This window comes from Schistocerca americana, chromosome X (assembly GCF_021461395.2).
Source record: "Schistocerca americana isolate TAMUIC-IGC-003095 chromosome X, iqSchAmer2.1, whole genome shotgun sequence".
Lineage (NCBI taxonomy): Eukaryota > Metazoa > Arthropoda > Insecta > Orthoptera > Acrididae > Schistocerca > Schistocerca americana.
Window position 1 is genome coordinate 382,635,132 of NC_060130.1, and position 26,685 is coordinate 382,661,816.

Here is a 26,685-nt window from a genome sequence, read left to right on the forward strand (position 1 = left end):
TACCAAGCGAGGTAACGCAGTTGTTAAAGACATTGTATTCATACTCTGAAGAGGTGGGGTTCAGATCGCCATCCAGTAATCCAGATCTACAGTCAGTTCCACAAGAAAGTGTACGCCGTTAGCTGTATGAAATAAAAGACACTCTTATCAATACATGTTTACATGTTATCATGAATTGCAAAACTACCTAATAGTTAATCCAATCACCGCCATTCTTGATTATAGCTTGGCACCTTAGCCCTCTCCTAGGTAAATCATCCACGTTGCAACCTCTAAATATCGTTTGGCCCACTTCGCGACGAATGTCTTTGAGTTTCTAAGGATTTTTGGCAGCAACTGCATATGAAAGCTTTGGTCTCTTTGGATGATTTACAAAAGCACCCCTCGTGACCCTTCAGATATTTTGCACTCATTTTAAACTGCAAGCGACAAAACAAAACGTTCTACTCTCACAATGTTTATCTACACGCTGTGCAAAAGCGCACTGATTACAGATTCGAGGCCGCTAACAGATATGTCGTTTCGGACGTTACATTTCAAATTATGGCGTATACTTTCTTGTGGAACTGACTGTCGGTATTCTATTACATATCGATATGACATCAACCGCATGACAGTGTAGTTCATTTGAAAAGGACAGAGTCAAGATATTGTCTTATCATTTACCGCTGTGTTATGGATAATAATAAACAGAGCTGATCTAAGAATTTAGTACAAAACGCAAAAATCATGACTAACTGATGAATTATCAGAAATTATGTAAAGATTAATAGCTAAAATGGAAGCAGTAGAAAGATTTCAGTTATTAGCTGAAACTATAGAGGAAAAAGCTTAGGAAAATGCAACCACTAGAGTGAATTATTCGAACAGAAAAGGTTTTTTACCTATTAAATGGGTCTATAACAAAGAATGTATCTCTGAAAATACTATAGTCACGCGTTGTTCTAGAGTGGTTAGGCCAGTGTCTATGTTTATATACTTGCTAATGCTTAACAGTAAATTATAAACAGCGTAGGCTACAGACACTTTACAGTAGATTCCAATGAAAATTTTTAACTGTTTTGAGGTTGGTAGAAGAGACGAAAAATGTGGAATAATGAAAGCCATCATCAGAGTATGCATAATTTCGGAACTGATGCGGAAATGGATATCTATCTTCTTTGGACGTCTTTACAGAATGATTAAGAACAATTAATTAAAAAAAAAAGAAAAAAAACTAAGAATGTTTTGGGAAAAAATTAACGGCAGAAGGGATCACAGAAACAAATAGAGGTTTGGTAAACAACGATATTCAAGAATCGCAAATGAGAGACACAAACACTTTTAACGATAAAACAGTGAATTTAGATGGAGAACTATTCATGAAAATAAAAGAAATCTGGTATGAACAGCGGAAAGGAGAGAACAATATTGAAAGTAGTTAAAAAGAATACATTAAGCAACAATAGCAACAAAGAAGGACAATGAAAGAACAAGAAGTGCATCTTGAAAGTTATCATTGTTGAAAAATGTACTAATAGTAATTAATGACAATAGCCGTAATCTGCAACAGAGTATAAAAAGCAGAAATGATTTCTTGTTAATCTTTGAAAACAAACGCGTTTTACGCGGTCTACAAATTAATTTCCAATTCGAGTTACATGAGTTAAATGATTAATCAAACGCAGCCTTTCGTTGTCGAGGGTAGCACTAATGCGTCACTCGAGAGTTCGTCAGTGTTCACGCAAACGCTCGTCAAAGTGAGTCACGCTGCTGCGTTGGCACCGGCGGGTTGCCGGAACGCTTCCACTTCTGCCGCTGGTATGTTATCGAAATGCGTCACCCACTCTTCTGAACAGTATCTTCACTTTTATGTGTCATATCTGCGCTACATTGATGAATACAACGTTTTGAGAGGTAATATGTTGTTATTCATGGTGAGTCACTGACTATTGTCGACTAGAATAACTCCGAAAATATTATAGTAGCTTAAAAATTCGTATGACAAAAGTTGCATGGGACAACGGGGGCCATAATATGGCGTTGGATTTTTGTTGCTAGGTGGAGTCGCGTCAGAGATATGAAGGTCAACTTTTTTTTTTTTTTTAAGTGGGATGCTATAGCTTGGTACAGTACTTATTTTCTGATAGCGGCTATCGAGACGAATCCAAGGATGTGTAGCAGTAAGGTCTTTGAAGGTCAACGAAGGTCAAAAAGGAGGCATAAACGTCCATTTACAGAAGGTGTTCGAATTGATGACAATTGGTATCAATGCTGTGCTGCAACCTTCTTAGCATGGATTGAGTGGTATTACTTATTACATCGGCACTCATCGAAGTACATGGTCTGACGATTCTCTCTTGCATATCTTCAGGTGTAGTTGGAACGTCTTTATAAACAATGTCTTTTGCGAATCCCCACAAGAAAAAATCCAGACGTGTCAAGTCTGGCGAACGAGCCGGCCGCGACACATCTCCTCCGCGTCCAATCCAACGATATGGGAATTGTCTCTAAAAATGGTTCAAATGGCTCTGAGCACTATGCGACTTAACTTCTGAGGTCATCAGTCGCCTAGAACTTAGAACTAATTAAACCTAACTAACGTAAGTACATTACACACATCCATGCCCGAGGCAGGATTCGAACCTGTGACCGTAGCGGTCGCTCGGCTCCAGACTGTAGCGTCCAGAACCGCACGACCACTCCGGCCGGCGGAATTGTCTCTGCAACTCATTTCTAGCCATCAGCGAAAAATGTGCTGCACACCCATCGTGTTAGTACCACATTCTGTTCCTTGTTCCTAAGGATATTTCTTCCAATAACAGACCTAATGTTTCTTGCAGGAATGTGTTACACTTCCGACTACTAACATTTCCTTGGATCAAATAATGGCCTATAATTCCAGAATCCCACTCCATAGATTCACCGACCACGGTTTTTGGTGTGCAACTTGCCGCAGCCAACATGGATTTTCCAGTTGCCCAATAATGCATGTTATGCGAATTAACATTTCCGTGGTTCGTGAATGTAGCCTCGTCAGTAAATAAAATCAAATTAATAAATGTGCCATCCCTCTGAATCTGAAGTTGAGCCAATCGGCAGAATTCAATGCGACGCTTACAACCCGTGCCAGTTAATTCTTTGTGAAGACTGATATGATAAGGATAACATTTATGGCGATGCAGAACACGAACAACACTTCTCTGGCTCACGCCAGATTCCCTTGTGATTTGACGCGAGCTAACACAAGGCTCTCCAACCACAGTGGCAAGACTACCAATTTCCGCTTCCTCTTTAGTAACTTTTCCTATGCCGGATATTTTTCCGAAGCGTTAAAGATCCAGTTGTTCTCAACTTATTAGACACACATTTAAAGGTACGACGTGTAGGCTGAGTACGTTGAGAATACCTTTCAGCGTATAAGTCTCTAGCTCTCACTGAATTTCATTGGCATTCTCCGTAAATGAGAAGCATATTGACTTGTGATTCGAAGAAATACATCATTCGCATTCGCCTGATTCGATGGTACTAATCTTACCGTGCCTATTAGTGTTGTACTGCGAAACCATCGAATGGTATTTACATGTCAATGTCACGGTAGATGTATACGCCCGTATTCGGCGAATATTTACTATTTACAAGATATGGAAATTAAGTCCCACGCTTCTTGACAGAGCGTAGGGGAACGCTGCGGGAGACCCGGACCGTACGAGGCTAAGCCCTAATGGAGATAATTTGCCGTTACCTTCCTCCGACAATAATGGAGATGAATGATGATGATGAAGACGACACAACAACACCCATCATCTCGGGGGAGGTGAAAATCCCTGACCCCGCTGGGAATCGAACCCGGGACCCCGTGCTCGGGAAGTGAGGACGCTCCCGTAGACCACGAGCTGCGGCCATTTGCACGATATACGAGAGAGAATTGTCAGAGCATGTGCTTCAGTAAGTGCCGACGTGATAAGGAATACCACTGAATTCATAATAAGAAGATTGCAGCACTGCACTGATACCAATGGTCATCACTTCGAACAACTTCTGTAAATGGACGTTCATGACAATTTTTTGACCTTCGTTGACCTTCAAAGACCTTACTGTTACGCATCATTGGGTTCGTCTCGATAGCCGCTATCAGAAAATAAATACCAAACTGTAGCATCCTATTAAAAAAAAAAGATTACCTTCGTATATCTGAAGCGACCCCACCTAGCAACAAAAAACCAACGTCAAATTATGGGTCCCGTTGTCCCATGCAGCATTTGTCCCACAAACTTTTAAGCTACTATCATACTTTCGGAGTTATTCTAGGTGGCAATAGTTAGTGACTCAGCCTGCAAAAATGGGTAAACATATGAATGGTTCAAATGGCTCTGAGCACTATGGGACTCAACTGCTGAGGTCATTAGTCCCCTAGAACTTAGAACTAGTTAAACCTAACTAACCTAAGGACATCACAAACATCCATGCCCGAGGCAGGATTCGAACCTGCGACCGTAGCGGTCTTGCGGTTCCAGACTGCAGCGCCTTTAACCGCACGGCCACTTCGGCCGGCGGTAAACATATGAGTCATAGTAAAAACAAACTGTTTATTTTTAATTGTTTTCCCGATTTTCATTTGTTATGTGATATTTCGACGTATCATTACCGCAGTAAAAATATTGTATTGGTTAATTACATTCCATATATTCTTTTTTCTTTGAGGTTTCAATCATTTAACAACTGTCATTTTTATATACATGATTATTTGTAAATATGCAACCTGGGACCATCCAGTTTATCAAAAGATTACGTACAACGCACCACCTAAATTATTGTGTCAAGAACTTCGAGACGTGATTACCGCATCAGGTCATTACGAAAAGTATTAAATGAATATTACTGAAGGCCCAATACGGAATATTCTGTATCATATTTGTATCGACATATAAAATAAAATTAGCCGTCCAGTTCATGAGTATGCAGAGTGCACTCCACACAGCGGCAGGGACTCAGAATGTGGACAGTTTACTCATAGTATTTGATTCTGTAAATTTATTTTATTTTTGACAACAGGCAACACTGTGCAGATGAAGAGAAGTTAACTATTTCATTTATGTGTATGAAAACTAACAGTTCCGCTACTTTCTGTTACTTTCAGTGATGCAGATATTTTCTGTATTTTGTGTAAATTAATTTTTACTGACACCACAGCAACATTAATTTTGTGTATGTCGTAATTTTCAGATGAATGTTTCGTGAGCATGTTCGCCACATACCGCTGCACTTAAAATTAGATAGTGAAATGTGCTTCACATTTTAACTTCCTTGCAACTCAAAGTGTCTGGTTATGATAGTTTGTATCGAAAATAGTGGCGAATAACAGTCTGTTTTGTCAATGGCTCTTGGTTGTTCATAAGTATGACTTCGTCGAAATATTTACGACGTGTGAGACACCACCTGCACAGATACAGTGACTCTGAGAGGGAGACTAACAAACGCCTTTCTCTGGCGATATAGTCTTTGGGTTCAGCAGCAAGCTCATCAACGTGAGGCTAGTGGTATCTGAAATAGTACCGCTCGCAGTCCAAACCGTAACAAGAGTCGTTGAGACTCCTCCGAATGGACGCAAACCGTGCTTGTCACACCGAAATGAGCATCATGGTTCGTCACATTAGGCAGTCGGTTCCTATCAGAATGTCATGAGTCCATTGAGATAGGTATATGGTGGTACTTGATAATGGAGTGAAAAAGCATTTGAAGTGCAATGCAGACAAGTCTCTGTAAGTGGAAGACAGAGGTTGTTTGGAGCTAAGGTTGCTGTATCGTAAAGAGGGGGGGAGGGAGGGGCGCTAGATTGAATTCTGATTCAGGTACAGAAGCAAGTTTCGAATCATCATCATCATCATCATAAACAACATTCTAATAGCCATTGTTATAAGAAAGTATAAATCCACTGGCGAATTAAATCAGCCTTTACACTTCTCTCGTGACTGCGGTCTTGAGACATACACATCCATGTTGCACCCTCAATAATAGATGTCTCCATCGACCAGCCCTCTGTAAGGTTGCCTCGCGGAGTAGCCGTGCGGTTTGAGGCGCCATGTCAAGGACTGCGCGGACCCTACCGCCGGAGGTTCGAGTCCTCCCTAGGGCGTGGGTGTGTGTGTTGTTCTTAGCATAAGTTAGTTTAAGAAGTGTATAAGTCTACGGACCGATGACCTCAGCAGTTTGGTCCCTTAGGAATTCACACACATTTGAACATCTATTAGGCTGTAGCTTGGTCTTGACTTATCTCCTAGAATTCAGCCCTCACAGGGAGCATATCAAAGTTAAATAATACAATGTACAAGTCTGGTTAATACGTGACAAGTTAACAAATAAATAATATCATACCAAGGGAACATAAAACTGTAGAATGACGGAAAAAAGCGCCACACCTTGAATGAGTCGTGCGACATGATCGAAAGGTGGTCGGCATGTTTCTACATCTGAAAGGTTACGTCTGCTCAAATTTCACGCCAGTCGCATAGGATTGCGGCTAGTAGCGTCACTTTGAGGATGTAAATCAGGTTCTCTCTAAACACACACTGTAACGGACGTGAGCGTTATTTATCTTTGAGACTTGACGTGGTGAGTTGATGTTAGTCAAGAATGGCTTTAAGGTGATAAAAACGCAATTATCAGCAACTCACTGAGTTTAAAATATTATCGTGTAACAGGGCTACTAGAAGCTGGATGTTCCTTCCGCGATACTACACAAATACTTGTTAGGAATGTAGCCACTGTACCCAACTGCTGGCAGCGGTGGTCATGAAAATGTAAGGTAGCAAGAAGACCGGGCTCTCGAGGGCAACGTGGCGCTACCAAAAGGGAGGACAATGGTATTCGACGTATGGCTCGGGAGAATTTTACTGCATGTACAACAGCAATCTGAGCAGCAGTTGGCACCACAGTGACACAAAGTACTGTTACAAATCGGTTACTTCAAAGATAGCTCCGATCTAGACGACCTGCAGCGTACATTTCACTGACCACAAACCACCGCCATTTGTGACTTAAGTGGTGTCAAGCCAGAGCTCATTGGAGGGCGTTGGTTAGGAGGAAATCAGTTGAGGACAAGCAACCAAGCTGTCTGTGTGCTAGACACTCTGGACCTATACCTGGAGTTATCGTCTGAAGTTCGGTTTCGTATGACAGCAGGAGCACTCTCATGGTTACGCCACACACACTGACTGCAAATTTGTACGCCAATCTCGTGATTCGACCTGTCGTGCTGCCACTTACTAACAGCATTACAGTGGGTGCTTTCCAACAGGATAACGCTCGCCCACATATCGCTGTTGTAGCCCAACATGCTTGACACGTTGTCGACATGCAGCCTTGACCCGCTCGATCACCAGATCTGTCTCCAACAGAATACGTAGGGGATATCATCGGACGACAAGTTCAGGGTCATCCCTAAACAGCGTTAACCGTCCCTGTATTGACCAGCCAAGTGCAACAGACGTGGAACTTCCTCCCACTGACATCTAGCACCCGTAAAACACAGTGGATGCATGTTTGCACGCTTTCTTTCACCATTGTGGCGGTTACACCGGCATTTGACGTTTGCAATGGCGTATCTCGCGGTTACATTAATCTGTGACCTTGCGTTGTTGATCACTTAAATATGTTACCTAGGCAAATGTATTCCAGAAATTTCATTACTCTACATTAACTATTTTTTGCTGTTGCCACTTTTATCCGTCAGTGTAGATCCGAAATGCCTCATCAAAGCGATCCATACAGTCCTCCCAAGTGATGCCATAGCCACATTATTCAATATTAAATTAGTTGAGCACCAAACAAATGAGCTTAACGATAAAAAAAGAAACCAACAAAAAATCTATCAAAATAATATCTTACTGTAAACAAACCAGAGACAAAACTACTCATTTTCAGGAGATATCCCACTAATGCCGTTTAACACCACCACTAATTATGGATTACATCCCGCAAAGTTACCATATTACAGGGCTGTTAGCTATTACGTATTTTCCACTGTTACATATGGTAACAGACATTATTTAAGAAACTGGGATCGAACGATTAAGAGAGCCAATCGAGGTACCACAGGATGACTGAGCGTTCATCAAGAAAAGAACGCACACGTACAGTGCTGTGAACGTGTCTGATATTATCTTCGAATTTAGGAGTGCCTTCAGAATGCTCACCATGAACAGACAGAAGAACCACCGAGAATGTTTAAATGAACAACCTGGTTCATGTTGATGCTCATTTGAATCTGTGGGTACAAGTCATGATACTGGAGAAACCGCAAAACATCACAGAACCACCTCTGAGATGAAGTGCAAAAAAATGGTTCAAATGGTTCTGAGCACTATGCGACTTAATTTCTGAGGTCATCAGTCACCTAGAACTTAGAACTAATTAGACTTAACTGACCTAAGGACATCACACACATCCAAGCCCGAGGCAGGATTCGAGCCTGCGACCACAGCGGTCGCTCGGCTCCAGACTGTAGCGTCTAGAAGTGCGATGAAGTGCACCCTCCACAGACTGCAAGTTAAGGGTTTCATTGGGCCGTTGGTGCATTCGACATCTTAAGTCATTTGTGAAGAGACAGAATCGCAACTTGTTTAATCAGACTGCACAGTTCGTGTTACCTACTGTCCAATTTCTCTGATGTTTGGTCGATTAAAGTCGTGCAGCTTATTTGCGGGTGTGAGAAAAGGCCGTTTTCTAAGTAACCTGTTACATACACCTAAGCGCCAAATAAACTGGTATGGGCATGCGTATTACAATACAGAGATATGTAAATAGGCAGAATACGGCAACGCCTATATTAGACCACAAGTGTCTGCCGAAGTTGTTAGATCGGTTACTGCTGCTACAATGGTAGCTTATCAAGATTTAAGTGAGTTTGAACGTGGTGCTATAGTCGGCATACGAGCGATGGGGCACATCATTCCTGAGGTAGCAATGAAGTGGGGATTTTCCCGTACTACCATTTCACGAGTGTACCATGAATATCAGGAGTAGGGTAAAACATCAAATCTCTGACATCGTTGCGGCCGGAACAAGATCCAGCAAGAACGGGAACGACGACGACTAAAGAGACTCGTACAACGTGACAGAAGTGCAACCCTTCCGCAGATTGCTGCAAATTTCAATGCTGGTACATCAACAAGTGTCAGTGTGCGAACCGTTCAAAGAAATATCATCGATATCGGCTTTCAGAGCCGAGGGCCCGCTATTGTACCCTGAATGACTGCACGCCACAACGCTTTACGCCTCGCCTGGACCCATTAACACCGACATTGGACTGTTGATGACTGGAAACATGTTGCCTGGTCGGACAAGTTTCGTTTCAAATTGTATCGAGTGGATGGAGCTGTACGGTTATGGAGACAACCGCATGAATCCATGGACCCTGCATGTTGGCAGGGGACTGTTCACGCTGGTGGACGCTCTTTAATGGTGTGGGGTGTGTGCAGTTGGAGTGATATGGGCCCCTGATACGTCGAGATACAACTCTGACAGCTGCCACGTACGTAAGCATCCTGTATGGTCACCTGCATCCATTAATGTCCATTGTGCATTCCGACGGACCTGCGCAATTCCAGCAGGACAATGCGACACCCCAAATGTCCAGAATTGCCACAGAGTGGCCCCAGGAACACTTTTCTGAGTTTTAACGCTTCCGCTGCTCACCCATCTCCCACACATGAACATTATTGAGCATATCTGGGATACCTTTCAACGTGCTGTTCAGAAGAGATCTCCACCCCCATCCTCCTGTTACGGATTTATGGAGAGCCCTGCAGAATTCATGGTGTCAGTTCCCTTCAGCACTACTTCAGACATTAGTCGAGTCCATGCCACGTCATGTTGCGGCACTTACGCGTGCTCGCGGGTGTCCTGCACGATATTAGGCAGGTGTACCAATTCCTTTGACTCTTCAGTGTATATCCACTGCATCTTAGAAGGAGGTATCCTCGGCGTAGTGAAGCAGCTTATAACTCATAAGAAAGGCAAGTCTTCCGGCCCAGATTGTATACCAATTAGGTTCTTTTCAGAGTACGGTGATACAATAGCACCATAATCGGCAATCGTATACAACCGCTCGTTCGTAGAAAGATCCGTGCCCAAAGACTGGAAGGTTGCACAAGTCACACCAATACCCAAGAAACGAAATAGAAGTAATCCGCTGAATTAGCGACCCACATCACTAATGTCGATTTGCAGTAGGATTTTGAAACATGTACTCAGCTCTAACGCTATGAATCGTCTCGAAGAAAACGATTTATTGACAAATAGTCAACACGGACTCAGAAAACTAGCTCTTTGTTCCAATGACTATTGAATGCTATCGACAAGGGACGTCAAATAGGTTTTTGACACCGTACCTCACAGCCGACCGGTGTGGCCGTGCGGTTCTAGGCGCTTCAATCTGGAACCGCGTGACCGCTATGGTCGCAGGCTCGAATCCTGCCTCGTGCATGGATGTGTGTGATGTCCTTAGGTTAGTTAGGTTTAAGTAGTTCTAAGTTCTAGGGGACTCATGACCTCAGATGTTAAGTCCCATAGTGCTCAGAGCCATTTGAACCATTTTTTACCGTTCCTCACAAGCGCCGTATCATTAAATTGCGTGCCTGTAGAGTATCATCTCAGTTGCGTGACTGGATTCGTGATTTCCTGACATAGTGGTCACAGTTCGTAAAAACCGAAGGAAGCTCAAGAAAAATGTAAGTGATAACTAGTTCTCTAAGGTAGTGTTATAGGCCCTCTGTTGTTCGCGAGGAACATCGACGATTTACGAGACAATCTAAGCAGTGCTCTTAGATTGTTTGCAGATGATGTCATTTAGCGTCATGGAAGGTCATCAGATGATCAGAAGGAATTGCAAAATGATTTAGACAAGATATTTGTATGGTAAAAAAAGCGGCAATTGACTCTAAATCATGAAAAGTGTCAAGTCACCCACATGAGCACTAAAAGAATTTCGCTAAATTTCAGTTACACGATAAATCACACAGATATAAAGGCTGTAAACTCGACTAAATACTTACGGATTACAATTACGAATAACTTAAATTGGAATGATCACATAGATAATGTTTGCAAAGCAAACCAAAGACTGCTATTTATTGGCAGAGCACTTAGAAAATATAACAGGTCTAATAAAGAGCCTGCTTACACTACTCTTGAGAGCCTTCTTCTGGAGTATATCTGTACGATGTGGAATCCGCGTTAGATAGGATTGATGGATAACTTAGAAAAAGTTCCAAGAAGGGCAACTCTTTTTGCATAATCGCGAAATAGGTAAGAGGGTGCCACAAATATGATACAGGAATTGGGGTAGTAGTCATTTAAACAAAGGCGATTTGGGCTGCGGCATTACCTTCTCATGAAATTTCAATCACCAATTTTCTCCACAGAGAGTGAAAATATTTTGTTGGCGCACATCTGCGTAGGGAAAAATAATCATCACAATAAAATAAGAGAAATCAGAGCTCCGCACGAAAAGATTTAAGTGTTCGTCTTTCCCGAGTGCTGTTCGAGAATGGAACGATAGAGAACTAGCTTACAGGTGGCTCAATGAACCCTCTGCTAGGCACTTAATTGCGAATGGCAGAGTAATCATGTAGATTTAGATGTAGATGTAGATCCCATCAGTTCTACGACTTCTGTCAGTGGTGAACGCACACATGACCGCCTAGTACCAGTTCTACACAACCTATAGTCATCCAAAGCGACCTCCATGCTATTTTAAGTGGATGATTCATGTTTTATGAAGTGAACTTATTTAAAACGACACTACAAGGTTGATAAGACCGAGACAGACAAGTGTGATTAGGGTGTAGCGAGACTGATGTTGTGTTAACGTGTGGCAGTATGGGTCCTTACATGTATCCGTGGTCATAATTGTAATGCTAGCTGTAATAAGCTAGCCCAGAAATTAACCACTGTACCTGTCTTGATACACCGGCACAACAGACCGGTCAGAGACCGACGCTATTATCGAAACCCGGGATGCTTTGGCAGCATTGTGGCAAATGGAGTACGCGGCACTTGGGCTGTCTGTTCATCAGAATGCCTGCTCTGGCGTGTACAATTACTGGTTGTCCAGCCAGCAACTGGCATCAAATCAGCGATATGAATGGGGTGGATACTGCGGTGAGGCCGTCATCACTTACCCGTTTAAAGGAGGCAGATCGTATTTTAAAGTGGAGGTATGTAAATTGGTGCTGTGAGCTGACACATATTAAACACCCTCTAAAATAATGAATTAGGAATCCAGTGACTGCTAACTGAAGCAAGAATTAAGTTAATTTGGTATGTTCCGTTAAACTGTCCCTTAAAACATTCGACAAGCCGCAATAATATTAAGATAAACCTTTGCACTTATGATGAAATGATCTGCAGTAAGATTTTATTAATCACGTGAATGAAACAACTGCAGCTGTGAAAGAGCACTTGGGTTGTGATGTTAGTATAAAAGACAGTAAATACTAAATATGGGAATGCATTGCATCTGTGGTTGGAGTTGAAAGCAACTTGATCATCTGAATCTGAATGGAAGTATTTAAAGTGAAACCTGATGTTATTAAAACTCTATAAAGATGACTTCACTGTCCCTGTGCATCATCTCGCAGTCGCTCCTCTCATTATAACAGACTGAAGGTGGAGGCTAAAGCGGGTACAGAGTCTGTCACTAGTGGAACATCGTCGACCCTCGGCGGCAACTAAGTTCGAATCAGACCAAAACGTTTCTGAGTCCCTGAGCTCACCTGCTCTAGCTGCGTCGCAGGGCAGAAGCTGCGTAGGCTCCCAGAGATCAAGCAATGAAGGCTCTCCACGATCAAGACTTGAAGAGATTTTGTACCAAATGCTTACTAAAAAGAAACTTCGTGTTTTTATGTTTTTCACTATTTGATCTCCTCATATTACCTGGGCTATAACCTGTAAAAATACTGCTTAGAACATGCGGGTCCCCTTTTCTGAGATTTTCCTTAGGCGGTTTACGAATAGCGGGTGTCCTACCATTTAGTGCTGAAAAAGGCATCTCACTCACTTTCTGTCTCTCCCTGTGGTCAACGAGGTGGGTCCTTATCGGACCACTGGAGTTTCTCACTCTAAACTCGAATTTGCTTCCATTATCCAATCCTGGCAATCTTATGTTGGAAAAACGTTTAGTTTTTGTGAAGTCAGTGTTCGTCGGTGTCTCATGCTTTCAAAGGCGCTCCAAACTGCAGGTTCCCACTACATTTCTTAATTTTCATCTATAGCGTCCGGTGTGTTCCAAGTGAGCACAGTTTTCTACATTTCATGAAGAATAGTGCATTCCTGGACCTTGCTAAAAACAGAGTTCCTTTTCGTTCCACTTATGGGCCGAAAAACGGCCCCTGCTGGGGGCCTCATGCCACTGGATGTTGTATCTGTTCTGCTTGTTGTGCGTGAGGCGCCCATGGGTGTTACTTCAGAGGGAGTCTAGGGGACTGCGTGACATTACCCTGCGCCCCTCCTGGTTTGCCCTTCTGAGAATTGCTTCGAATGTGGCTCCTCTGCTTGCCTATGTAAAATTTCTGCTCACTCAAACACTGACACCTCACCCCAATCTCCTTTCTACGTCCTCTTGCTTAAACGTAGCATAGAAATTGAAATAAAAGTGACGCTAATCAACAACGGACAATCACTAGAAATATTGTGCATTACTTTTCTCGGTGTCGATTAATTATTGTTCTGATTTAATACGTTACCGGACAGTTTTGGAAAAAACGGTCACGTAACACCTGCCATCCACTGGAGCAACTATCTCCATTCGCCGTCCTACGGGCTGCCAGCTTGGGAGTCAGCTGTAGCACCGTTTTGTCGAACTGACGTTGTCACAGTCGGTAATCCACCGGGTATCCGATGACAGCCAGACTTAAAAGGCCAGAGATCGAGTCGACTGAGGACGATGGGTTTGACGCCAACCTCACGCCAGTCAGAAATGGTAACAATTCTTCTGTAGTAAGCTGTTGTAAAAAAAATAAATAAATGAACTGTCTCCAAGTCTTCCATGGGCTCGAAAAATGCATGACTAGTAATTTATTATTTCTTGTATTTCATTGTCGTACACTGTGTGGGCATTGCTGTGCGTTGTTAGTACTATATATTCTTTATTGGGTCCTGTATTTAAACTGCACAGTTGAGGAATTCTGCGAATACATTAAGAATACATAGAGATATACTTATCAAGTATTTGGATTTACTCCTGGTGATAAATATCTGGTAATCTATTACTTTATCATTAGAAAATTATGAGCTATTTGTCATTGGGGAATTTCGTAGGACGTGGAAATGTATGACACGCTTAAAAATTGGGAAATCAATTACGTTTTTGGAAGCATATATTCTTTATTGGGTCCTGCAACTAGACTGCACAATGGAGGGATGCTACTGATACACTGCCAACACATAGAGATGGAATACACATGGAATATTCGGTTTTCCTCAAGATGATCAATACCTGATAATCCATTACTTTATCTCCAAAAAAGCACGAGCTATTGGTCATTAGGAGGATTACGTAGGCTGTGGAAATGTGTGACGGGCTTAAACATTTGCAGCTTTACTGAATCAATATTGAAAGACTAATTGTCCCTTTACACGCATAATAATTACGGTGTAGCAAGACTCAGTGGTAGCGCTGGTGTAATTGACTTGTGAGGTTGCGAATTCGAAAAAATAGTAAATTTCATAAAGTAGGGAACAATTTGTGTTACGTACATGTAACCAAGGCTCTAAGAAATTTAGCGGCTTATTCTAACAACATGAAACCTTATCAGACTAAAGAAGAGGGGGATGAACTACAGTTGTTGTTGTTATGGTCTTCAGTCCTGAGACTGGTTTGATGCAGCTCTCCATGCTATTCTATCCTGTGCAAGCTTCTTCATCTCCCAGTACCTAATGCAACCTACATCCTTCTGAATCTGCTTAGTGTATTCATCTCTTGGTCTCCCTCTACGATTTTTACCCTCCACGCTGCCCTCCAATGCTAAATTTGTGGTCCCTTGATGCCTCAAAACATGTCCTACCAACCGATCCCTTCTTCTAGTCAAGTTGTGCCACAAACTTCTCTTCTCCCCAATCCTATTCAATACTTCCTCATTAGTTACGTGATCTACCCACCTTATCTTCAGCATTCTTCTGTAGCACCACATTTCGAAAGCTTCTATTCTCTTCTTGTCCATACTAGTTATCGTCCATGTTTCACTTCCATACATGGCTACACTCCATACAAATACTTTCAGAAACGACTTCCTGACATTTAAATCTATACTCGATGTTAACAAATTTCTCTTCTTCAGAAACGATTTCTTGCCATTGCCAGTCTACATTTTATATCCTCTCTACTTCGACTATCATCAGTTATTTTACTCCCTAAATAGCAAAACTCCTTTACTACTTTAAGTGTCTCATTTCCTAATCTAATTCCCTCAGCATCACCCGATTTAATCTGACTACATTCCATTATCCTCGTTTTGCTTTTGTTGATGTTCATCTTATATCCTCCTTTCAAGACACTGTCCATTCAGTTCCACTGCTCTTCCAAGTCCTTTGCTGTCTCTGACAGAATGACAATGTCATCGGCGAACCTCAACGTTTTTATTTCTTCTCCATGAATTTTAATACCTACTCCGAATTTTTCATTTGTTTCCTTTACTGCTTGCTCAATATACAGATTGAATAACATCGGGGAGAGGCTACAACCCTGTCTCACTCCTTTCCCAACCACTGCTTCCCTTTCATGCCCCTCGACTCTTATAACTGCCATCTGGTTTCTGTGCAAATTGTGAATAGCCTTTCGCTCCCTGTATTTTACCCCTGCCACCTTCAGAATGTGAAAGAGAGTATTCCAGTCAACATTGTCAAAAGCTTTCTCTAAGTCTACAAATGCTAGAAACGTAGGTTTGCCTTTTCTTAATCTTTCTTCTAAGATAAGTCGTAAGGGTAGTATTGCCTCACGTGTTCCAACATTTCTACGGAATCCAAACTGATCTTCCCCGAGGTCCGCTTCTACCAGTTTTTCTATTCGTCTGTAAAGAATTCGCGTTAGTATTTTGCAGCTGTGACTTATTAAACTGATAGTTCGGTAATTTTCACATCTGCCAACACCTGCTTTCTTTGGGATTGGAATTATTATATCCTTCTTGAAGTCTGAGGGTATTTCACCTGTCTCATACATCTTGCTCACTAGATGGTAGAGTTTTGTCAGGACTGGCTCTCCCAAGGCCGTCAGTAGTTCTAATGGAATGTTGTCTACTCCCGGGGCCTTGTTTCGACTCAGGTCTTTCAGTGCTCTGCCAAACTCTTCACGCAGTATCGTATCTCCCATTTCATCTTCATCTACATCCTCTTCCATTTCCATAATATTGTCCTCAAGTACATCGCCCTTGTATAAACCCTCTATATACTCCTTCCACCTTTCTGCCTTCCCTTCTTTGCTTATAACTGGGTTGCCATCTGAGCTCTTGATATTCATACAAGTGGTTCTCTTCTCTCCAAAGGTCTCTTTAATTTTCCTGTAGGCAGTATCTATCTTACCCCTAGTGAGACAAGCCTCTACATCCTTACATTTGTCCTCTAGCCATGTCTGCTTAGCCATTTTGCACTTCCTGTCGATCTCATTTTTGAGACCTTTGTATTCCTTTTTGCCTGCTTCATTTACTGCATTTTTATATTTTCTCCTTTCATCAATTAAATTCAATATTTCTTCTGTTACCCAAGGATTTCTATTAGCCCTCGTCTTTTGACCTACTTGATCGTCTGCTGCTTTCACTACTTCATCCCTTAGAGCTTCCCATTCTTCTTCTACTGTATTTCTTTCCCCCATTCCAGTCAATTGTTCCCTTATGCTCTCCCTGAAACTCTCTACAACCTCTCGTTCTTTCAGTTTATCCAGGTCCCATCTCCTTAAATGCCCACCTTTTTGCAGTTTCTTCAGTTTCAATCTGCAGTTCATAACCAAGAGATTGTGGTCAGAATCCATATCTGCCCCTGGAAATGTCTTACAATTTAAAACCTGGTTCCTAAATCTCTGTCTAACCATTATATAATCTATCTGATACCTTTTAGTATCTCCAGGATTCTTCCAGGTACACAACCTTCTCTTATGATTCTTGAACCAAGTGTTAGCTACAGTGGGATGGGCGAACTACAGTGAAATGGATGAACTTCAGTGAGAAAAGAATATATCAGAGCTTTCCCACAAAAGTCAATAAATTCAATAGCTTCATTTAAATTGGGTCTTGCCATACAGACAACGTTTTTGTCTACGTAAATACTTTGGTCTACTCATTGACGTTGCTTATGACCACGAAATCGTTCCACTCATCGCATGTGGCAGCTGTGTGACGCAAGGGTTGAAACACCAACACAAGGGAAACAATTACAAAATCTGGGATAAAACTAATGAGAGCACACACGAGAACCATGGGTAGATCAATTTGAAATTAATTGCTATCCCAACTAAACAGTTACAAACTTTACACAACACAGTTTGATACGAAAATACGTTACTAACTTATGCGCATCCCGAAAATTTAATTCAGAACCTTTGATCCATGGAAATATGGTGCTTATTAGTTGAGAGATATGAATTTTTAGATACTTGCGAAGAGATTCAAATAAATAGGCACAGGTGCTTTAGGTATGTGGCAGTGTAAGATCCGAAAAAAGGGCAATGTTAAGTTCGCTCATGTCACAGTACTACCAGAGGGATCACACCATGAATAAAATCAAAAACATATCACAACGTACACCTGAAATAGGTGAACGATTTCTAACGAAAAAAAGAAAACAGTTAAACATAACTGAAATGGAATGATACGAAGCCATGTGCCAAAGAAGAAACTGGTGCTCACAGCTTGACAACGGATCCAAGAGTAAGTTAAAAAAGCGCCAGCTGGCGGACATTGCCCTGAGAACTAGTTTCTTTCAGCTGAGTGCAGGTGATCCACTATTCAGCAGCACAGACGAAAAGATCAAGAAAGCTCAAGATCGAGACGTAACCACTTCGCGAAACATCTTTGGAGGAGCCCTAAGGGGTTTCCACTGCTCTACATGAGAGAAAATAAACTGTTTATTCCAAACTCGCCATACCTGAATCCCTTTCACACACACATTCATCCTTACAGATACTACTCAGGGACAAGGTGACGATGGAAACAATTCACTGGTTATCGAAATTAACTAAACACGCTCTCTCCATGCGCATTCCTTTTTTAAAAACAGTGTGAAATGGCACAGAAAACTCATAATAACAAGAAAAGATGAACAGACAAAAATGATAAAGGGCTAAAACAGATCCCTTTCTTCACACCGCTGCTTGGAAAGGAAATTACGTAGTTTCTGTTCTCTCTCTCTGTCTTTTTCTTTCTTTTCTTTTCTTTTCTTTTTTTTACAATTTTAGAAGCAGAAGCGATTAATTTTTATTCATCTGCTCTTGCACGTTTGCCACAAGAGGGCACCTTAACTCCCGTTAAAATTATGAATAAACGACACAGAAACATCATCGGAAGTCTTTCTCTCCATACATGGAGACTGTAAAATGCGACAACCATATATTAATTCATATATTTACAAATAAGGAACAATGAAATAAAAGATATACTTGATAGTACTTGGGTGTCAAGTCGAAATGAAAAAGGAAAAACAAGCACTTGATCGTCATTACATAATATCTATCATCTTACAATTACTAGTCTTTTAACGACGACATGATGGTTCATTTGTGAAATAACCATGAAGAAATTTTACTATTATCAACGTTACCAAGTGCAAACAAGAGTACGTGTGTCTATGAGGAACTACATTTATGTAACTGTGTGACGTTACATATTAAGCGATCAAATATGTAAACATAACCCTTTACACTAGTAAATGTTAAATACATGAACACTTAATGCTAAGAAAACATAAACACTCCTTCTGACGCTAATGATATCTACTAATAGATTCATGGTGCAAAATATTTAAACTCATGAGGATCATCGTCACAGCTACGCAGGATATAGGAAGTAGATAGAAAATGGACTTAGCTACCATCACATCAACACGCAGGTAGCAACAACCAAGTAAGTAAAATATGTGATTGCAAACATCTTCAATGAATGTATTGGGGTATTAGTTAACTGAAGGATGAGCGGAGTAAAGGAACTATAAAATGCTTCGGATAAACACAATAACATACAAAAAAAATTCACTCCTACTGACATTTCAAGAAACTCATGGTGTACAAATAAAAGAAAACACAAAGAAAAACACACAAAACATACATCGATTTACATGTGAGGCCTGCGACTGTTAAATACTCTCGTCACACTGGACTCACAACACATCAAGGTAAGTGAGTGAACTGTTACAGGGACCAAATATATATTTGGAGGATCGGCACGGTAGAAAAATCCTCTCGCTGAAATGAGACTTGCTGCATTTCATCTGCAACAATTTAAACTATTGCCATTTACATCGATTCAAAAATCATTGTTTCCGCTGCCCTTAATAGTTCCATGAATTTAGTTCTCCCAGGCGCCAACTGGTTCTCGTTTTTTATCTAACTGATATATCTCATTAGCAAATACTCCTATCTCCCACGCTCACTCCAGACGCAACAATGTTCCAGTGAAAACCACACTACGTTGCTTAATATGTTCATGGAAAGAAAACTCTCCAATAATAGAGTCAAGAATTCGTGGATGCCTAAAGGTAAACATGTACTAATAAGTGTCCTGCTACTTCTTCACAATGTTTATCTAATAGTACCAAAAATCTCAGGGAGATGCATACGCTTCATATTTCATTAACCTAGTAGAAAGAAACTTTTTGTGTAAGTTCATGGTTGCTAATGCTATCGTGAGTCTATGATCGTCCAGCAGTGGATTTCTCCCTCATTAGCGACCTTCCATCTCAACATCGTGCAACGTTCATTTCGCATCACCAAGTATTACAAGTACCACAGTGCTCAGAGTTAAATATAGTTCAAAGTTGTCTGCCTTTAGCGCACTATTTTTACGTGTCCATAAACAACTACAGGTGTAGACAATAAAGCACAACATGCCATTTCTTTGCTGCAAGGCCCTCCGCGTCACAGCAGGAGATGGGTTGCAAGTATCGTGGTGCCTCGGGTGACAGTGTCACCCATAACCTTGGGCTGCTGGTCTGGCTGCCACTTGACTGCCTATAACGTCACGTCACTAAAGTAGCTTGTCAGTCATTTGACGAGTTGCTCTAGCTTGGCGGATCACAGGGAAGGCGTGGTCTACGTCGCAAACAGCCACGCAGACGGGGCACAGGAACTGGGCCAGAGACAGGTGATAAAAGTTAGCCGCAGCCACTGAAAGGTGGGTATCCGGTGGCCTTGAGGACACCGTCCAGGCCTCGTGGGACCATGGAACAGTGACCAAGAGAACGTCACCGTTGCTCAGCCGCGTGGTGCCATCCGTCCCCAAACACGTTGTGACCAGCCTCCTGATATAAACATGGAAACTTTCAGTTCTTCATTATTGAACACAGAGATACGAATTGAAATATCTTAACAGTTTCTCCATTTCTGAACATTAGATGTGAGCCACGCACTATGACATCGAACAGGATCACTTACAAACAATAATACTTCCAGTAAAATGAGTTGAAGTAGCTTAATGACACCTCCACATGAGACACACATTATGATACTACAATGAGAAGGTTGCAGACAACATTCCTATTTTTGAACATATAGTTGTGTTCTGTACTGTAGAGAAAAGAAAAATATCTATCCATGGATGCACGGAAAAACACGTTCCAAATATAGTCTTCACGGGTTTGCCGCCGGATCACGTGCAAATTCCACAACATTTCTTCGGAGGAACTGTCCGACATCTTCAGATGGTTCAACCTTGCTAATGGCTAGGTACTACCAACGGTATCCGCACGTCGACGCCCCGTTTCTAGAACAAGTGCACAAAGAATGCGCAGGCGCAGAAATCGCGCAGGTGCAATGATTTGCAGATAGATGGTGCCATATTCAAACTCCCTCTACCGAAAATCGCTGCACGTGCGCTGTACGCTGCGTTTGCAAAAGTGCGGCCAGACGTTACTCACCAATGGCCGTACTAGACCATTGTTATGATGGGTCTGTTATCGAAGAATGTTGTTTTTCGCGTCGTGATTTAATAGCAGCCAATGCAGGGTTCCCGGCTGTGTTCAGATGAAATACCGCATCCCTGTTGATGAGATTATCGGCTGTGCGGATATGTATTGCTTCCTTAATGACGCAATCCCAGAAAGATGATGAAGTAGATAAAACTTCATTCTTTTCATAAATCATGCGATGTCCTGTATTCAGACAGTGTTTCGCAATTGCCGACTTTTCCGGTTGACGAAGGCATGTATAACGCTGATGTCCATCGCAGCGTTGTTGTACTGTGCGGCATGTCTGGTGTATCTACGCTGCCCCACATTGACAAGGAATCTTATACACACCACATTTCCTCAGGCAAAGTTCATCCTTAACCGAACGCAGCAGGTCTCTCAGTTTTGCAGATGGCTGAAAAACACGCATAATTCCATGTCTTCCGAGGACTCTTCCCATTCTTGACGACATGGCACCAAAATACGGCAAAAAGAACAAGGTGATGGGTGTGAATCCGGGGATGGCGATTGCATCTTTCAACAAGATCGAGCACCTCTTCATAATGCACGGCCTTTGGTGGAGTGGTTACACGACAATAACATCCCTGTAATTGACTGGCCTGCACAGAGTCTTGACATGAATCCTATAGAAGACCTTTGGGATGTTTTGGAACGCTGACTTCTTGCCAGGCCTCACCGAGCGACATCGATACCTCTCCTCAGTGCAGCAATCCGTGAAGAATGGGCTGTCATTCCCGAAGAAACCTTCCAGCACCTGACTGAACGAATGCCTTCGAGAGTGGAAGCTGTTATCAAGGCTAAGGGTGGACCAAATTCCAGCATTACCGATGGCGGGTGCCACGAACTTGTAAGTCATTTTCAACCAGATGTCCAGATACTTTTGATCACATAGTGTATCTGTCTCTCAGAATAACCGTTTTGTCGTAACACTGCATCAAATGTGGTATTTCACTCGACAGGCTTTTAGGATCAGATACCATATGTAATGCACACCGCATTGTGCAGGATGATGGCAGCTTGTGGCCTGCAGATACAGATCTGTATGCGTTGGCTTGCGGTAGGCGCTTTGTCCTAAGTTTCCATCTGCTTTCCTTCGTACCAAAACATCAAGGAAAGGTAAAGTACCATCTTTTTCCACTTCCATTGTGAAGTTTATATTCGGATGGAGCGAATTCCGATGCTGAAGAAGCGTAGATAGAGTATGAAGTCCATGTGGCCACACCACAAATGTGTCATCCACATACCGCAGAAAACAAGAGGGTTTGAGAGTGGCCGACTGTAGTGCTTTTTCTCCAAAGTCCTCGATAAAATAATTGGTCACTACAGGAGACAGAGGGCTTCCCATGGCGACACCGTCCACTTGTTCCAAATATTGGTCATTCTTCCTTCTTCCTTTGTCCGTCTTCTCCTCACGCTCTCCCCGTCTATATTTTCTCCCCCACCCCTTTGTACTCGTATCTATCTTGTCCTCACACCCCTCCCTGTCCATTTTCCCTACCTCTGTCTTTTTATCTCCTCCTCCACCTTTCACCGTCCATCTCTTCCTGTACCCCCCTCATGTCTGTCTCGTGCTCTTCCCTCTCTCTGTCCAACTCCTCCTGCTGCTCTCTCTGTCCAAATCCTTCTGCCCATTTCTCTCCCCAACTCCTCCTGCTCCTTTCTCTCCTCAATTCCGCTGACCTCTGTGACCGAGCGGTTCTAGGCGCTTCAGTCCGGAACCACAAGGCTTCTACGGTCGCAGATTCGAGTCCTGCCTCGACCATGGATGTGTGTGATGTCCTTAGGTTAATTAGGTTTAAAGTAGTTCTAAGTCTACAGGACTGATGACCTCAGATGTTAAGTCCCATAGTGCTTAGAGCCATTTGTACAATTTTTTCTCCCCAACCCTACCCACCTCTCTGTCTCCAGCTCCTCCTGCCCTTGTCTCTGTCCAGCTCCTCTCCACTCTCTCTATCTTCCCAGCACCTACAACACCCCCCCCCCCCCTGTCACACTCTCTGTCTCCTCCTCCATCTCTCTCTGCCCGTCTCTTCCTCCCTCTTCTCAGTTCATCTCCCCTTCTTCGTCTGTATCTGTGTAGAAATTCGTCCTGCAGTTTCATTTCCACACAACTCAGTGTTTATGATATCTTATCTGCTGAACTGAGTGTCGTACAAAGATATAATTTTGTTGCCACACTCAATTTTATATGTGTATGCTGTCTGCAACATGTGTCGCCAATACAGTTAGTAAAAAAGATTTAATAAATGAAAAAATCATACCAGATGTTGCAATTTTACTGCATGAACAGTGAAAATGTGGTAGACGATAAACTTTTTTTCTTTAATCATTTTGTGGGGGATGTTAGAGAGGAAAGTTTCATAAAGGTTAGAAATTGTGTGAAAAGTTTGTTGCAAGTCACTAAGTGCTTGCATTCTCAAATACTGGATGAATATGGTTGACTACTTGCACATCGTGAGCTACACTACTTATATTACCAACCTCTATTCCTCTGATATCTAGGTGGTTCTCGCTTCCATAGTGATTCTTTCCTGACAGTAAGTGACCAGCGGAAAAATTCTGCTACCACAGCAGAAAAGTGCAAATATATTCTTGTTTATTTAAAAGACTCTGATGGAAAAGTGGGGTACCAGCTGCCTCATATTACCTTCTTCAGCACCTTTAAAATTTTTTTCAAAAATTTTGGCGTTCGAACATGTTCGCGCTTTTTTTAACATGCAACTCACTTCAAACTCCCAAAACTTCCCCTAACTATTACTCATTCACAGCCACCAGTCCATCGCTGTAAGTCGCTTTTACCGATCCACATCAAGTGTCCCTTTCTCACTCACTTCTTCAGCCCAACTCATTGCCATTACCTCTTTGTGTCTCTTGTCATTGTCTCCTGTGTCATAGCACAGTCCTCTTCCACTACTTCAGTCTCCTCCCACTGCCACTATCTCTCTCTTACTCTACCTTATTGCAAAAGTCCGCCTCATACAGGATGGAGACCCAATTTTCACGCCATTCTGTGCATCCCCCTCGATTACGAGTAGCTGGCCGCGAGTTACAGCTGTAAGGCGAGAATCTCTCTTCTGCAGGCTGCGCTGTTGCCATACTCCGCGACAAGCAGATTATTCATTCAACTGTCGGTGTTTTTCTTTCCTTTGTAGGAATATGGCTTGAATGTATATATGTAAATGTTTCATTGTGATTAAAAATAATGTCACGTGCTGCAAGCAGCGGAGAGGGATTATTTACCACATTTATAACTTTTTTTAAAGAGTAACTCCTACTGTTGACATCTGAAGATACAAGAGCAGACTGCAGAAATATGTCGTTTAGGCAAAAGAAATGTAAAGATAATTGCAAACCATTGTGGTAGAGCAGCAGGAATCTTAGGAAAAGTTCGTTTTCTTCCGCCTGGAAAGAAACCTATAACACAAATGGATGGTTTTGGCAACGATGTTTTAAAGCACTCCATTTGAATGGTGAATATCTGACATCACAAAAACTTGTTACAAATATGTACGAGAAAATTGGCTTCACAGGTAGTGCATCGTCAACGTAAAGAATTTTAAAGACATTGGTTTCACATGTGTTAAGAAGAGAGTTTTTAGTTGAAAGAAGTGACTTACGTACAGCAGGAACCACATCCCTTATAAAGATGCACAATACAAGAGAAGATGGTAATTCAATAGTGCATTACCTCGATGAAACGTGGGTGACAAAAGCAGACCTGCTAGAAAGTGAATGCTTGTCCTGACGGTTTTACACTTTCTTTAGGAATAGGTTCTCGGATAGTTATTCTGCATGCTGGCTCTTCTTCTGATTTTTTTTACTGAGAGTAAACTTCTATTTAGCTGTAAGAGAACCAGAACTGACTACCGTTTGGAAATGTACGCTGTCAGTTTCGTGAAGTGATTCACTGAACAATTCTTGCCATACCTTCATTCGAAGTCGGTCATTGTAATTACCGTACTAGTTATTATTCAGCAGCCGCAGAGAAAACACCATGTACAAACACCTGGAAAGCAAACTTTTTGTCGTGGTTTAAAAGTAAAAATATTCCGCAAAGTATAAACCAGACTCATGGCGAACTACTGCAGGTCGTTAATTCGTGTAAATCACGCGTCAGAAAGTACAAACTCGGCTTTCTTGCACGTGAATGTGATCACACAATTTTGCGTTTGCCCACATATCACTGTCAGTATAACCCCATGGAATTAATTTTGGCGAAGGTTAAAGGCTAAGAGGGAGAAGAAAAAGCATTCAAGATAACAGACACTAACTGAATCGCTTGTTGCATGAAGAAATAGACATCACCCCTTTCAGCGTGGGCACTGTCTGTGCTGTGCGGCATGCCGAAAAGCTCCGAGAAGAAGACTTTAATAGGGAGGTGAAGATGGATATAGGCCTCCAACCTATCATCGTACAGGTGGTTCAGACACGGATTCAGATAGCACTGGCGATGGTACTACGATGTTGCCTTTGGAACAAAGTAAAGTAATAATATTTCTTACTTTTAAAGACTTATGGTTAAAAAAACGCGTTTTTGAACATTCCAGTTGCATACATAGCATATGAGAACTTTTTAGGCTCTACTGATTAGGAATTTGTATCCTATGAAGTATTGAGACCATAATATTACACATATTGGCCGAGGAGAAGTTAAACTTTTTCCAGCGTATTGTATGCTCCAATAACTCGCGAGAATGCGGCCGGGTAAATTCGTCAAAAATTCCGATATTTCCACAGGTAAACCCCTGTCAGTTTCAAGACACGAATTAGAAAACGCCTTAAAATGACGGGGACTGTTACCTGTTGAGATATCGATGGTTTTCGATGTTATCGGTCAGGATTCTCTTGAGTTATTAGCGGAAGATGGTTAATACATTGCTTGATCAATGGATTATAAATGTGGTCTCTCACTATAATGTCTAACGAGTTAGTTTACTCTATAATGCTCGTTGACAGCGAAAAGTGACGGCATTCTGACCATCTTTATGATAGTTTTTACATTTGTCTTTTCCATCAGTAATTCTCAAATACGCAGAGTGCTTACACTTAACTACAGTAAGACACACACACACACACAAACCCATTCATCCACCTTATACAAATTTTTCAAAGTTCTATGGAGTATAAGCAGTTGTCAAGTAAATATAATGATTTTTTTGTGTTGGAAGTTAATATTGTTGTGTATTGCATTCTTACTCATAACACAATCCAAATTTCAAAAAATGACAATTATTGCAAGCAGTTACAATGACCTTGCCGTTAGGCAATTGTCATTATGAGAAAAATTGTACTTGACGTCTTCAAAACACTATGTCAGCTGTTATCACCTTTCGACGCCACACCGGCTAAAGCTGTGGACCAAAGAACGAAACATCGTCAAGAAGTGAAGTAAGGTTTCTCTCATAACGATTGATCGAAATCAGTTTTAAAATGTATTATTCCCCTCATAGATTTGAACTTATAATACAATGTACCATACGCAAATGAACCTGACTGTTCTCCGCAGTCTTATAGTTGGGAAACGTTGACTTTTTTGCCTGC